Genomic DNA, 16044 nt, shown 5'->3' with positions numbered 1-16044 from the left:
CATCTACACCCTCCAAGCCACTGAAGCCCTCCCCAGCCCATCCTCCACTAGATAAATGTCTACATTGTTGTACATGCCAGGAGCCAAAGGGAAGTGGAAAGAAAGGGATAGCACAGAGATAGGATAGGACATAGGTATGAATTTAGGGCTATGAGAAGCTGTGTTATAAAGGTTGTTAACCCAACTGCTATTAAACATAGACATTGTAATGCTGTACCATTCACTATACTGATCCTATGTAACTTTCAGCTGAAAAGCCAATGATTTTCTCTATTCTCCCAAGAAGTTTCCGCTTCTCCTCGACTGTGCTCCTAAGGAAGTACTTCTCTGATACTTGCATCCTTTAAGGAAAGTCTTTTGCTTCAGAAAAATCATAGGGCAGTGAATTCCATAGCCCTCCTAACACCATGCAGCTATTTTAAGTCCCCGTCATAAGGTGTATACATAAAGTAGTTTACACTTAATCACAAAACACAGTTCACTCAGTTTCTTCCAATCCACATGGGTCAGTCCCTTCTCAGAAAGCTGAGATAGTTATTCCTTAGTTTTGTCTATGGATCACAGATGGTTAAAACTGTTCTCCCTTCCTCCCCCTTTTCCCAGTGCAGCTCTTTATTTAGCAAAAAAAAAAAAAAAGGCATAGGTGTTTAAGAAAAAAGACAGCCTTTCTTTACTCAAGAGTCAAGACAGAGACAGGCAGCTCTAGCATGCCCTCCATTTTCCCCAGTACAGAGCCTGTTAGTCTATGCTTTGCCCCACCCCCCTCCTCCCATTTGTGAAATCCTATCAAACACTGAACTTCAAGTTTTAAAAGGGAGGGGATGAAAATTAACCTTCCATTTCTCAGGGCTCCTCCTTGAGTCAGAATCTGATAGAAAGAGTTGGAAAGTCTTCCCCTGCCTTCATTTGTTCTGGTTCTGTCTCCTGCTCCATGAGTCAGCTCCGTGTCTCTTCAGGTAGGGGCCCTTCCCTTCTTCTAGGAGATTCTATGAATATTTATTCTTTCTCCAGAGAAACAGACTCTTCTTTTTTCTCCCAGATGTTTTACTGCTTAGCTGAATTAATCTGACAATAACTTGGAGCAGTGTTTTTCAACCTTTTTTGGGCAAAGGCACACTTGTTTCATGAAAAAAATCACGAGGCACACCACCATTAGAAAATGTTAAAAAATTTAACTCTCTGCCTATATTGACTATATATAAAGTAATTCTCTTGAATAGGAATCAAATAAACACACAGAAAGTATTTTATAATTACTTTATTACGAAATAAAAATTATAAAAATTATAAAATACTTTATTCAGTGCGAAACCTGGGCCTGTTTGGCTGAACACAAAGCTGATATTCTGGCTGGAATCGAAGAAAGACACACACGTAGCTCTTCGTCAACAGCTCTCAGTCTCTCTCTGTATTTGGTTTTTATAGCATACAAAAATAGACAAATATACCCTCCATCCTTTTTATTAAACCACAATAGCAGTTTTTAGCGCAGGGAGCTGCGCTGAATGCCCAGCGCTGCTCTTGATGCTCATAGGCTCCCTGCGCTAAAAACCACTATTGCGGTTTAGTAAAAGGTGACCATATTGTAAAATATAGACAGCAGATATAAATTCAGAACTGTGCATAGTAAGTGAAGGGAAGTTTTCATCTCTGGGAATTTACCCAGTTAACTATTAAGTTATTTGGGCAAATTCCTTTGAAAACTGTGGTAATACTGCCTCCACTTTGCTAAATTTAAAATAAAATCATTTTTCCTACCTTGTCTGGTGATTTCTGGTTGCACTTTCTTCTTCTGACTGTGCATCCAATCTTTCTTCCCTTCTATCAGCCTGTATGCTTTCTCTCCTCCACACCTCATTCCCTCCCCCAACTTTTTCTTCCTCTCTCCCTGACCTTTCTTTCTTTTTTTCTGTTTCTCTTCTTTCCTTCTGTTTCCCTGCCTGCCCCCTTTCTTTCTTTCTCCCTGCCATTCCCCAAGCCACTGCCACTGCCGCTGCCATCGGGGAACAGGACCCACCAATGGATAACAGGCCCCAAAGCCGATGCCGACGCATGCTCTCCCTGACGTCAATTCTGCAATCGGAGAGGAAGTTCCGCCCAGCCAGGCAGCGATTGGCTGGCCCGAACTTCCTCTCCGACTGCAGAATTGACGTCGGGGAGAAGAAGACTTATCGGCTCGATAGATTAGATCGCCAAGACAAAGTGAGTCCTGGGTGATCGACTCACTTTGCCTTGGCGAGCTACTGGCGCCCCTGCCTCGGGCCCCCTGTCAGCTCCGGGCCCGGCGGCCCTGCGGCACACCAGGCAACATCTCACGGCACACTAGTGTGCCGCGGAACAGCGGTTGAAAAACACTGACTTAGAGGCTACTTGGATTCCCTAAAACGGTTCTTTCTCCTCCACGCCCCCTCCCCCCGCCCTAATGGTTCTCTAGTAAGGAAAAGTTAATTTTTAAAGGTAGGCTGGGTTTCTCCATTACAACTTTTTTTTAGGTTTTATGCTCAATTGTGTTGTAGGTGTTTCCTGTGTGTCCTCATAATACATGTCTTGCAAGTGAATCCACTGTGCAGCATGCAGCACCTGTTTAAGGAGCAGGCAACAGTTTGGAAGTGACTGCATAGGGATTCCTATATACATTTACCAACACACATGTCTGGTAGATACAACTTCTATTCCTAGATGTTTAGAAATTCAAAATTAAGATGTTTATTTTCCAGCTAACATAGAAACATGAAATATGATGGCAGATAAAGGCCAAATGGCCCATCTAGTCTGCCCATCCGCAGTAACCATTATCTCTTTCTCTCTCCGAGAGATCCCACGTGCTATCCCAGGCCCTTTTGAATTCAAACACAGTCTAAGTCTCCACCACCTCTTCTGGGAGACTGTTCCATGCATCTACCACCCTTTCTTTAAAAAAGTATTTCCTTAGATTACTCCAGAGCCTATCATCTCTTAACTTCATCCTATGCCCTCTCATTGCAGAATTTCCTTTCAAATGAAAGAGACTTGACTCGTGTGCATTTACATTACGTAGGTATTTAAACATCTCTATCATATCTCCCCTCTCCCGCCTTTCCTCCATAGTATACAGTACAGATTGAGATCTTTAAGTCTGTCCCCATATGCCTTATGATGAAGACCACATAGCATTTTAGTAGCCGTCCTCTGGACCAACTCCATCTAGGTTTTTATTAAGAGTACAACCCCCTCCCCCCCCCCTGAATTTATTGGTATTTATATACCACAGTTACTCTTGCTGGGTCCCTTTTCTGGTGAAATCAAACATATATGTTTGTGTCCCATAAGACTATCAAAGAAGTTGCTCATTATTATTAGATATTTTAACATGGCTTAATGCCACCAACCTTGCCATCTTGACTGATAGACCTCCACCCTTCAAAGATGGTCATGGCTTTTTTCTTTGCTTTTTAAAGGATTACTTCCTGTCACCTGACTACTACAGCAAATAAACAGCAGTGTTGCTAGTTTTCAAGCCCCGTGGCGGGTTTTTGGGCTAGTTTTAGTTTTGTTTTAGGCGGGTTTGCTACTTGTATCATCAATTCTCCTCTCCTCACTGCAGTGCTGGCAAACTTCAAGATTTTCTTTTATTGGTTCTGCTGCAGCACAACGGGCTAATCACAAGTGAGATTCTGAGGTTATTTGTGATTGGTTCATTTTGCCCCAGCTGAACCAATGAAAATTTAGTAAGTAGTGAGTGAGCCAATGATGACAAGACTAGAACAGCATGTACTGGAGCACGGTGGAGGGCAGGAGGAGGTAAGAGGAAGCAGCCAAGCAATGGAAAGAGTGATTTTGGGGGAATTGCAGAGATAGGAATGGCAAAATGAGAAGGGTGTTAGAGATGTTAGAGCAGTGTTCTCAAACTCACGGCCCGGGGGCCACATGAGGCCCACCAGGTACTATTTTGAGGCCCTCGGTATGCTTATCATAATCACAAAAGTAAAATAAAACAGTTTCTTGATCATATGTATCTTTAACTATAAATTACAATATTATTATTAAGACTTAGCCAAAAGGAAAGATTTATAAACTATAAAGAGTTTTGCCACATGCAAAATTGTCATTTCTTTAATAAGACGTTAACTATTTTTTTCTGAGGCCCTCCAAGTACCTACAAATCCAAAATGTGGCCCTGCAAAGGGTTGAGTTTGAGACCACTGTGTTAGAGGGACTTGAAGAGGAGAGGCTAGCTGTAGAAAGGGGGTACTGGCTAGGAGATAACTCCCCCAGACACTCATCAGTATTATAACTGAAAGAAGGAATCCTGGCTAGGAAAGGGGGAAAAGAACTGAGGGAAAGAGGATGTTTATGTTTATTAAAAATTTTATATATTCCATATATAGCTAAAAAGGATCAAAGCGGTTTACAATATAATTCATACAAAGTTTGAAAAGAATTCCATTCAAATAGAAAAGAAAAAGATGGAGAAGAGGCTAATAGACTGAAGAAGGAGAAGACTAGACAGAGACAGAAACATCACAGACTTCTCCACCACAGCTATCTTCCTCTCTGACCATCATCTGATAACTCACAATTCATCATCCTTCCCCCTCCCAGACCCAGCTAATCTCAACCAATACATTTAGGCTATTGACCCTTGCATCCTGTCTACCACTGTTTCTCCCCTCCTCTCAACCACTATGCTATACATCTTTCAGTGAGACTGTCTCCTCCTATAATACCATTCTCTCTTCTGCTCTACATACCCTTGCTCTTCCCACTCCACGTACTGTAAGGTGTGCCAAACCCCAGCCCTGGTTGACCTCTAAAATCTGCTACTTATGTTCCTGTGCCAGGTTTGCTGAATTTCTTTGCCTCAAATCCTGTACTCATGTTGACTTCATGCATTTCAAGTTTCTTCTGACCTCTTTCCAGTCTGCTCTTTCACTTGCCAAACAAAAATGCTACATCCATTTGACTTACTTTCTTGGCTCCAACCCTTGCTGTCTCTTTGCTACACTGAACTCTCTACTCAAAGTACCCTCACCTCCAACCCCTCCATTGCTTTCCCCCCAGACTATGGCTGAGTATGTACTTCTATGACAAGGTTCATAAAATTAACCCTTTGTTCTCAACCAAGTCACCTCCACTTCTCCCTCCCCAAGTCCACTCTTTCAACCCTCCTTCTGCCCCTGCCGCCTTTTCTTCCTTTCCTGAAATCATTGAAGAGGAAACTTCACATTTTCTTTCTTCCTCCAAACTCATTATCTGCTCCTCTGATCTAATTTCCACTCATCTATTCAGCACTATCTCTTCTACTGTCATCACTTCCATCTGTCACATCCTCAATCTATCACTTTCCACTATAACTGTCTCTGATGTCTTTAAACATGTCATAATTATACCACTCCTCAAAAAACCTTCACTGGACCCTACCTGCCCTTCCAACTATTGCCCCATCTCCCTCCTTCTCTTCTTTTCCAAGCTATTGAATATGATGTTCACTGCCATTGCCTAGACTTTCTGTAATTACTTTCTGTAACTATTCTTGACTCACTCCAATCAGGCTTTCACCCCCTGTACTCTACAAAAACTGCTGTTGCTAAAGTCTTCAATGACCTGTTCCTAGCCAGATCCAAAGGCCTCTATTCTATCCTCATCCTTCTCAATCTATCTGCTGCTTTTGACACTGTAGACTACTACCTTCTCCGTGATACACTCTCCTCACTTAGATTTCAGGGCTCTGTTTTTTCTTGGTTCTCTTATCTTTCACATCACACTTTTAGAGCTTTTTTTACAAAGGTGCGCTAGGGCCAGTGTTCCCTCTAAGCTGCGCTGGCGTGCGCTGGCGCACAAAATATTGCCTCGCAGCGCACAATGTCACGTCACAGCGCACGGCGTACGGAGATGGCAGGCCGCGGCGAGAGGAGAATCGGGCGAGTTGGCGCTGGCGCCCGATATTTTTAGCGCACGGGGAAAAAATTTTGCTCACACCACCCGCCCGCTTAGAGGGAGCACTGGCTAGGGCCTTAATGCGTGGAATAGTGCGCACTAAATTGCCGCGTGTGCTAGCTGCTACCGACTCCTTTTGAGCAGGTGGTAGATTTTCAGCTAGCAGGCGCTAAAGCGCACGCTAATCCGGTGCGTGCATTAAAAACGCTAGCGCACCTTTGTAAAAGGAGCCCTTAGTGTTTGAAGTAGATCCTCCTCCACTGCTATCCTGGGACCTCTTCTTTTCTCCATCTATACTTGTTCCCTTAATGCTCTGATATCTTCCCATGGATTTCAATATCACCTGCAGGGAGGTTTCCTTATTCACACCTGAAGGTTAGACCTCTCTGACATCATGAAGCCTGAACCATTGTCTGCCAGAAATCATTCCAGCATGAACCATGCAAGAAGAGAAAGAAGAAAACATCTTTGCTGTTTTTTGCCTGATGCATTCTGGGTATGTACCAGAACTGTATTCTAGTCAAGGACATCCAGCTATGCCTACATGCTCAGCCTGTGTGAATCTTGTGGGAGGTATTGCTCCTGTGCTGTTCTTATCTAACGAAGTCACTTCTGTTTCACAGCCTGTGTGAGACTCTATACAGAAAGGCTATTCATCTAAGTTTTGTTTCTGGATTGGTCCTGAGAGGTCATCTGACGAGAACCAAGTAGAAGGTGCCTAATTATTGATTTGTCTATGTTGGGATGTAAGGAAGCTTGCATTTTATCATAGGTTTCTCTGCATATCTTCTTTAATATTTAAGACCTGAAAAGTTACCTCTTGTGACTCTGCCTGAGAAAGAGAAACCAGACTTTTATACAGATCTGGATTCCATCACATAAAGGAAACCTTTGCTGCCAATCTAATTTACAGCTGTTCCAGTATCTATCGGACTTTGTTCCTAATCAGAAGAATTTCCATATCTGCTAAGTGGAGGAAAGACACCGATTCCTTCTCCCCGATTTTGCTGAGGCCTGATCTATGAGGTGAGAATAAGGAATTATATGTCTTTTCAGCTGGGTTAGAGAGAGAATTCTATTGTCTTTGGGACAAGGAAGTGAAGTACCTATAGTGATAAGCTATATTTTTAGTTGCTGCTAATCAGGAATTATTATTATAAGGAACTAGCTGATGACCCGGCGTTGCACGGGTATTTAATTATAGCAATAACACAGTAAATGGATTGAAATAAAGATACTTTATAGTGGTGAATGAAATTATTTTTTTACAGCTTTATAAAAAGTACAATAATCAAATTATAATATGAAATATTTGACAAAATGAATACAATACAACTAACACAAAACTTGATTATAAACAACAATTTTAGTTTCACCTCCAGGAGCAAGAACATATAAATTCTTGGGTGAACCCACCCTTGATCAAGCAACATAGAGTTGTCCATGGGAAAAACAGAGGGATCTTAAATCCACTCCACAGTATGTAATAGTCTGTCCCTGTGATTTGTTGATTGTGATAGAGAATGCAAGTCTCACTGGAATTTGCAATCTCTTAAACTGAAAAGGAAGATCTGTTGGAATAAGTGGCATCCAAAAGTTTCAGTATTGATTTAAACAACTCAATATGTGGAAACTCAGGTTGAAAAGAAACTCCATGTAGTTTGTTCCCGGTTCAGAATGGAACCTGTGTTCCTAGTTCAGGATATGTGAGTACTCATGTAATGTAATAACATTATGAACTGGGGTGCATGAAGGAAACAGTTACATACACAGTTAGAACATACAAAATCTATATGTATGGTGTCCGTGGTAGAATAGAAACGATGTCCCTAGTGGTTATAGTGTCATAGAAAGTGTTTTATAGTTGGAATTACAGTGTGAATGGCAGCTTTTTACATTTTTTCCATTGACATGAATGGGTGAAATCAGATTTTCTGTTTGTAGCTCCGCCCACGTGTGCAGGTGGGCAGCGAGACCCCCAGAACATATCACCCCAGGTAGTGAGGGATCTGCATACCAAGTTTTGTTCAAATCGGTCAAACCGGTTTTGAATTACAGTGAGAATGGCAGGTTTTTACATTTTTTCCATTGACATGAATGGGTGAAATAAGATTTTCTGTTTGTAGCTCCGCCCACGTGTGCAGGTGGGCCGCGAGACCCCCAGAACATATCACCCCAGGTAGTGAGGGATCTGCATACCAAGTTACGTTCAAATCGGGCAAGTCGTTTTTGAATTACTGTGAGAATGGCAGCTTTTTACATTTTTTCCATTGACATGAATGGGTGAAATCCGATATTATATTTGTAGCTCCGCCCATGTGTGCAGGTGGGCCGCGAGACCCCCAGAACATATCACCCCAGGTAGTGAGGGATCTGCATACCAAGTTTCGTTCAAATCGGTCAAGCCGTTTTTGCGTGATCGCAGCACATACACACACACATACATACACACATACATACCTCCGATTTTATATATATAGAAGATTATTATTATTTAGTGTGTAAGAATTAGCTTTACTCATTTATCTAGCAAGTGTGGTGTAATAATTATGTACTGAGTTTCATATATGTATTCGGATATTTTGTGAATAATAATTAGTGATTATTTGCAGCTGGCTTATGAATTATATATTTTTATATTTCTATAATAAAGTATTTCACATAGCCTGGATCTCTGTGTCGTGTAAGTAGGCAAAGCTTGCTGAACCTGGATGAGGTTTTCGCTAGTACCTGACTAAGACAGGCACGTATTTGTTTATGTAACTGATTAGTCATCCATAAATCTTACTACACATCTCTATGCTAATAACTCCCAGAGCTACCTCTCTATATCAGAAATCTCTGCAAAAATCCAGGTCTGAGTTTTCATACCCAGCATGTATACCTACATGCATTCCTCTAGTCCATGAAGCCTCCATGGTAGTCACTTGGATGTCTTGCTGCTCCAGTGTGGCAGACCACACTCCTCACAAAACATTAGCAGGATAGTACCATTCCTTCACCTTAACGGAGGGCTGCAGGCTGCTCTCAGGATAAGTCAGGACCTCTAACTGGAGGATACCTCTGGACCCTCATCCTCTTATCCTATGGGTAACGCAGGTGAGGCCCTATAGAGAAGGAGATGAAACAGGAAGGAAGCTAAAACAGAGGAAGTGGACTGCCAAAGGGATTGGTGGTAGTTATTGTGGAGCAGTTTCCACCTCAACTTCTGTTGACAATAATGGTGGTGAGACTAGATGGAGCAAATTGGGAAATAGCCTGTTGCTCACCTGCAAAATTAAAATGAAATTAGGTTTTCTGGACATGGAAATACATTATTACACAAGGCTAATTCTAAAACTAGAGATTATTATGTTGGCTTAAGAATGGACTATTTCTTAGAAGAGGGACATTTAAAAGAGGTGGCAAGAGAGACAGAGTAGGTACAAGAGTGTCAAGCTCTCCTCCAGAAGGTTTCTAGAAATAATTGGTAGATATAGATGAAGATGGGAATGGCCATAAAGGAAGTAGGTTTGTCAGGCCTTGATGGAATGGGCAATTACAAAGACTTACAACTGAAAACTGGCAGTTCTTTCTTATTGGCAGTGATAACTGTGAAATGTGATGATAAAGTGAACATTCATGAGAGGAAAGTATATTAGATTGTGAATGTCGCTTATAGACATATTGAATAGGATCGGCCTCAGCACTGAACCTTGAGGGACTCCACTACTCACCTTTCCTTCCTCCAAGCAAATTCCATTAACCACCACCCTTTTATGTCTGTCTGTCAACCAGTTTCTAATCCAGTTCACCACTTTGGGTCCTAACTTCAGCCCATCAAGTTTGTTCAAGAGCCTCTTATAAGGAACTGTGTCAAAGGCTTTGCTGAAATCTAAGTAAATTACATCTAGCATATGTCCTTGATCTAATTCTCTGGTCACCCAATCAAAAAATTAAATCAGGTTTGTTTGGCAAAATTTACCTTTAGTAAAACCATGTAGCCTCAGATCCTGTAACCCAGTGGTTCCCAACCCTGTCCTGGAGGACCACCAGGCCAGTCGGGTTTTCAGGCTAGCCCTAATGAATATGCATGGAGCAGGTTTGCATGTCTGGCACCTCCATTATATGCAGATCTCTCTCATGCATATTCATTAGGGCTATCCTGAAAACCCGACTGGCCTGGGGGTCCTCCAGGACAGGTTTGGGAACCACTGCTGTAACCCATTAGATTTTAGGAATTTCACTATCCTTTCTTTCATCAACACTTCCATTATTTTTCCAATAACTGAAGTGAGGCTTACTGGCCTGTAGTTTCCTGCTTCATCTCTGCGACTACTTTTATGAATAGGGACCACATCCACTGTTCTCCAATCCCCACTCCTGTCTCCAGAGAGTTGTTTAACATATCTTTAATAGGACCTGCCAGAACATCTCTGAGCTCCCTCAGTATCCTGAGATGGATCCCGTCTAGTCCCATTGCTTTGTCCACTTTCAATTTTTCAAGTTGTTCATAAACACTTTCTTCCGTGAACGGCGTGGAATCTATTCAATTTTCTTGTGTAACTTTGCAAGACAATCTCGGTTCTTCTCTAGGATTTTCTTCTGTGAACACAGAGTAGAAGAAGTCATTTAGTATGTTTGCTTTTTCCTCATCACTCTCCATATATCGGTTCATAGTATCTTTTAATTTTGCAATTCCATTTTTCATCTTCCTCCTTTTACTAATATACCTGAAAAAAATTTTGTCTCCCTTTTTTTATATTTTTAGCTATTTGCTCTTCTACTTGTGCTTTCACCAGATATATCTCTCTCTTGGCTTTTTCACTTTCACCTGGTAGTCCTTTCTGTATTCCTCTTCTTGGGTTTTTTAATATTTCAGGAATGCCAACTCTTTTGCCTTTATTTTCTCCACCACTAGTTTGGAGAACCATATTGGTTTCCTTTTTCTCTTGTTTTTATTTATTTTTTCACATAAAGGTCAGTAGCCATTTTTTAGTGCTCCTGTCAGCTTAGACCACTGTTTTTCCACTTCTCATGTCCTCCTATCCTAACAGCTCTTTTTTCAGGCACTCTCCATATTTCTAAAGTCTGTACATTTGAAATCTAAGACTTTGAGTTTTCTGTGGCCGCTCTCCACTGTAGCTGTTATATTAAACCAAACCGTTTGATGATCGCTGCTTCCCAGGTGGGCACTCACTCGAACATTAGAGATATTCTCCCCAGTTGTGAAGAACAGATCAAATATCGCTTTTTCCCTCATGGGTTCCATCACCATTTGTCAGAGCAGAGCCTCTTGAAAGGCATCCACAATCTCCCTGCTTCTTTTCGATTCTGCAGATGGAATTTTCCAGTCTGCATCCAGCAAGTTGAAATCACTCAACAGTAGCACTTCCTCTTTCTTTCCAAACTTTTGGATATCTGCAATCAGATCTTTATCTCAAGAAAGATTTAGTAGCACTAGAAAAAGTTCAAAGAAGAGTGACCAAGATGATAAAGGGGATGGAACTCCTCTCGTTTGAGGAAAGACTAAAAAGATTAGGGCTCTTCAGCTTGGAAAAGAGACGGCTGAGGGGAGATATAATTGAAGTCTACAAAATCCTGAGTGGAGTACAATGGGTATAAGTGGATCAATTTTTCACTCCGTCAAAAATTACAAAGACTAGGGGACACCCGATGAAGTTACAGGGAAATATTTTAAAACCAATAGGAGGAAATTTTTTTTCACTCATACAATAGTTAAGCTCTGGAACGTATTGCCAGAGGTTATGGTAAGAGCAGATAGCGTAGCTGGTTTTAAGAAAGGTTTGGACAATTTCCTGGAGGAAAAGTCTATAGTCTGTTATTGAGAATGACATGTGGGAAGTTACTGCTTGCCCTGAATTGGTAGCATGGAATGTTGCTGCTCTTTGGCTATTCATTTGTTCTTAAGTTCATTCTTGTGCATAAGGATTGGGGGTGGGGAGCACAGCTAAAGATTGAATGAGGATGCTAAGGCTAGAAGCCTAGAAGCATTAGGGGCAGAAGGGTCATTAGTTTAAATGTTAAAATCACCACACATGAGAAAAGGAAATGTAAGTTCAAAAAAGAAGGAAAGTAGAAGTCAAAGTCAGTGAAAAAGGAAGAAAGGGATTTATTAGGGGATTGGTAAATGCTACTTGGAGTGGATTTTGAAAGAAGAAAAGCAGTGATACTGAAGTGTACGAAGAGGTTGAAATCTACAAGAGGATGAAAGTAACAGCCCATCACTACCTCTATGACAAACTGGGTGAGGTGTATGGGAGACAAGGTAACCTCCATGACACAGGGCAGCAGCTGAAGCAGAGTCTTCAGGGCAGAGCCAGAGCTCAGACAGTTTATTATAGCCAGTTAAGTGCTGGATATTGAAAAGACAATTGTTAAAAATTATATGACTGCTGCAAAAATCCCATGCCTGCTTGAATTATGATTTCATTTTAGAACTGGGGTATTCTGACCCCAAAAGGCTATAATTTTGCATTACTTAGTTCGTATTGCTAAAGTCTTTCCCTTTATCTGTGACTAACAACTCTTTAAAATTCTGCAACTACTGCGATGTGCTACCACAGGTGTACATCTGAAGAATGCAATAAAGGGGCATGCTGTTGGGGGTTGATATTCAAACCCCTTAGACACACATACTATCACACCCAAGTTCCACTCCTCTTTCATGCACAGAAGTTATTCACTCCCTAAACTGTACTCCCTTGGGTGATTTTAATATTCACTTTGAGTATTCATCATCACTCACTGTTGCTGAATATCAGTTTATGGTAATGTGCAACTAATTCATTGTGTTATCCATAATATAGTAAAGGGCTTATTCTGGATCTTGTGCTTGTACCGACCTCCATTACTCTTAGAATGTCCTGGAGTTCTGTTCAGAATTCCCTAGTGCCCTAGACTGATCAGTCTTATTGTTTTTAAATTATTCTTCTTAATGGAAAAAATAAAGGAATCACATATTGTCTCAGTCATTTAACAGGGACATCATTGATTTTCAATCTTTAAGGGATAATTGGAGTTAAAAAGATGGAGCCCCTGCTGGGCTTTCTACTAAAGCATTGCACGATCTTGGAAAGTTGAATTAGAGAAGTTTGTTAGATCAATTCTGATTGACCCAAAAAACACATTAAGTTGTCTGTATACTAAGGAATTTTCACTCAAATAGAGAGAAAAACAACACTTTTTTGAGAGATATGAGACAAAATCTAATGTTAAATCATAATAGTGCTTAACACATTTGGGCATGCATTATTCTTTGATTGGTAAAGTAAGAGAAGTCTTATCTGTCAAAGAAGTCAAGAGGATAATATTCCATCTGCTTATCAATCTCCTTTCTCTGGTTTGTTGTAAATCTACTGCTTAGTGGCTTCATTGAATGCCCCCTAGTCCTACTATTTTTGGAAAACATAAACAAGTGATTCACATCTTCCTATTCCACTCCACTCATTATTGTATAGACTTCTACTATTTCTCCCCCTAAGTTGTCTGTTCTCTAGGCTACTTTAGCCTTTCCTCATAGGGAAGCCATCCCATCCCCTTTATCATTTTTGTTGCTCTTCTCTGTACCTTTTCCAATTCTGCTATATTTTTTTTGGGTTGCGGCCATCAGAATTACACACAGTACTCGAGGTGCGGCCACACCATGGAGTGATATAAGGGCATTATAACATTCTCATCTTTGTTATTCATTCATTTCCTAATAATTTTTAACGTTCTGTTTGCTTTTTGAGCCATCGCCGCACACTGAGATGAGGGCTTCAACGTATCCTCAAAGATGACACCTACTGTAGATCCTATTCCTGGGCAATGACTCCTAATGTGGAATATTACATCACATATATATCTTGGGTTCCTCTTTCCCACATGCATCTCTTTGCACTTGCTCACATTTTATGTCATCTGACATTCTGATGCCCATCTCACAAGGTCCTATTGCAATTTTTCATAATCCTCTTGCGACTTAACACTTTGAATAACTTTGTGTCATCAGCAAATTTAATTATCTCACTGGTTATTCCTCTCTGGTAATGTTATAGAAATAATTAATTGTAATAGTAGTAGTAGTACTTAGATAGTTGATAAATATACTAAAAGCAATGATCCCAACACAAACCCTTGGGGGGAACCCCACTATTTATTCTTCTCCATTGAGAATATTGATCATTTAACTCTACTCTATCTTTTAACCAGTTCTTAGTCCATCTATTATGGAGTGGCATTTTAGAAAGGACATACAAATTGAAACTCAGATATCTAGGCTGGGAGATCTCAAGTTCCATTAATATTGTTAGGAATTTCCTTGAAGAAAATCAAGCAAGTTTTATGTTTCTGACTGAGACATGGTTATTGTCAATTAATTATCCCAGGTAAATACACAGTTTTGCATCAGACCTCATTGGACAAATGAAGGGACAGGTTCACAGATTATTAGTTTCAGTAAGTTCTCCCTCTCTGGAAATATTGTTTTATGAATTTAAGGAGGATTTGTTTATGGGTTCTTTATGTAGCACTTTGGCAAAGACAACTTTTTTAATGATTTTGGTTCTAGAAATACCTTAAATTATGACCATACCCTACTATTATGGGATGTTAATCTGTACTTAGAAAATATTCAGTTCCAAAAATTATGGACTTTATCAATTTTTAGGCTCACTTGGATTAACATGGCTGAATGATTGCAAAACACATAAAAAGGGGCATCTTTCTACTCAATTTTCCTGGCATTTATTAATTCAACCAAAGTTGTGGCAATGAGTTCCCTATTCAGACTATTACTTGTTAGACTTTGGCACTTATATTTGTCCCAAAAGCCCAAAATGGACATCCATGTGCTTGAAACATCCAAATTCTTATTCAGCAAAGGAAGGATTTGGACATCTAGCACTGCTAGATGCCAAGGAGGAGTATAGTGGGTAGGTTTTCGTAGGAATAAGGAGGGCCTAAGATCAGGAAATCCAGAAGTGATTAATGGAGAATGTTCTTACTTAGACATGTTTCAATCACGTTTAGGGTACAAAAAGGTGCTCCGATTGAGCAGATAGTCACAGGGATTAAGGGATAATCTATGTAACCCTTCAGTCTGTATGTCTGTTGGTCTTAACTATTGTTTTAAATTTTTTTAACATTATGTTAAAATAAATGTTATTTTTTTTCTATGTTGTAACTCGCTTAGTAAAAATTAAATTAAGCGACTCATCAAATTAAAATAAAACTTGAAGAAGAGCTGGAGCTTGATGGCCAATCAGGAGCATTTCCTTGTAGAAGTGCTCCTGATTGGCCATTATGCTTTAGCTCTGTCTCCTTGATTGGTGGATATGCAGAGCTCTCCCATGTGAGTGGCAATCAGCGACTAGTATGCTGCGGGATGAAGAAAGGTGTGCGGCTGCATAGCTGTGCAGCTTAGAGAGAACATTGGGCCTAAGCGTACATTATTTATTTATTAGGATTGATTTAATTGTGTTTTCATGAAGAGACTCATCCAAAGTGATTTACAATACGTTGATTAGTAATCAGGTACTCTTATTTCCCCAATCTGTACTGGTAGATTCACAATCTAACTGTGGTACCTGGGTCAATGGAGGGTTAGGTAAGTTGCCCAGAGTCACAGGGAGTAGGCTGGGATTGAACTCACAGCTAGAGAATGACACAGGGATGGATACCCATGGGTTCTCATGGGGCAGAGACCTGTGGGTACCCTTAAGGCAGGGACGGGGACAGAGTCTGCGGAGATGGGGTGGGGTTGGGGACAGAGTCCGCAGGGACAAGGCAGGGACGGGGACAGGAACAGAGCCTATGTGGGCAGGGACAAACTTTGTCCCTGTGTCATTCTCATAAGATTTCTGACTAGTATCAATATGTAAAAACTTAACACATCTTAGACAATTGGCAACTGAATTCAATGATTAAAAAAACTTCTGAAACTGCTTATGGATTTCAATGACCTACTGTTAAGTGATATCATTTGTGATTTGTCTGCTATCTGCAACATCTTTCCATCATGTGCCCAGCCATTCAAACTTCTTATTGTTACTGCAACAGATTCATCCATCATCACTGGCATCAAGGAACATTTCTAACATTTAACAGACACTTATTTTCCTGTTCATCCACTACACAGTTTAGGTT

The sequence above is a fragment of the Geotrypetes seraphini genome, chromosome 2, assembly GCF_902459505.1.
Source record: "Geotrypetes seraphini chromosome 2, aGeoSer1.1, whole genome shotgun sequence".
In the NCBI taxonomy this organism is placed as follows: Eukaryota; Metazoa; Chordata; class Amphibia; order Gymnophiona; family Dermophiidae; genus Geotrypetes; species Geotrypetes seraphini.
Note: the sequence above shows the minus strand (reverse complement) of the source record.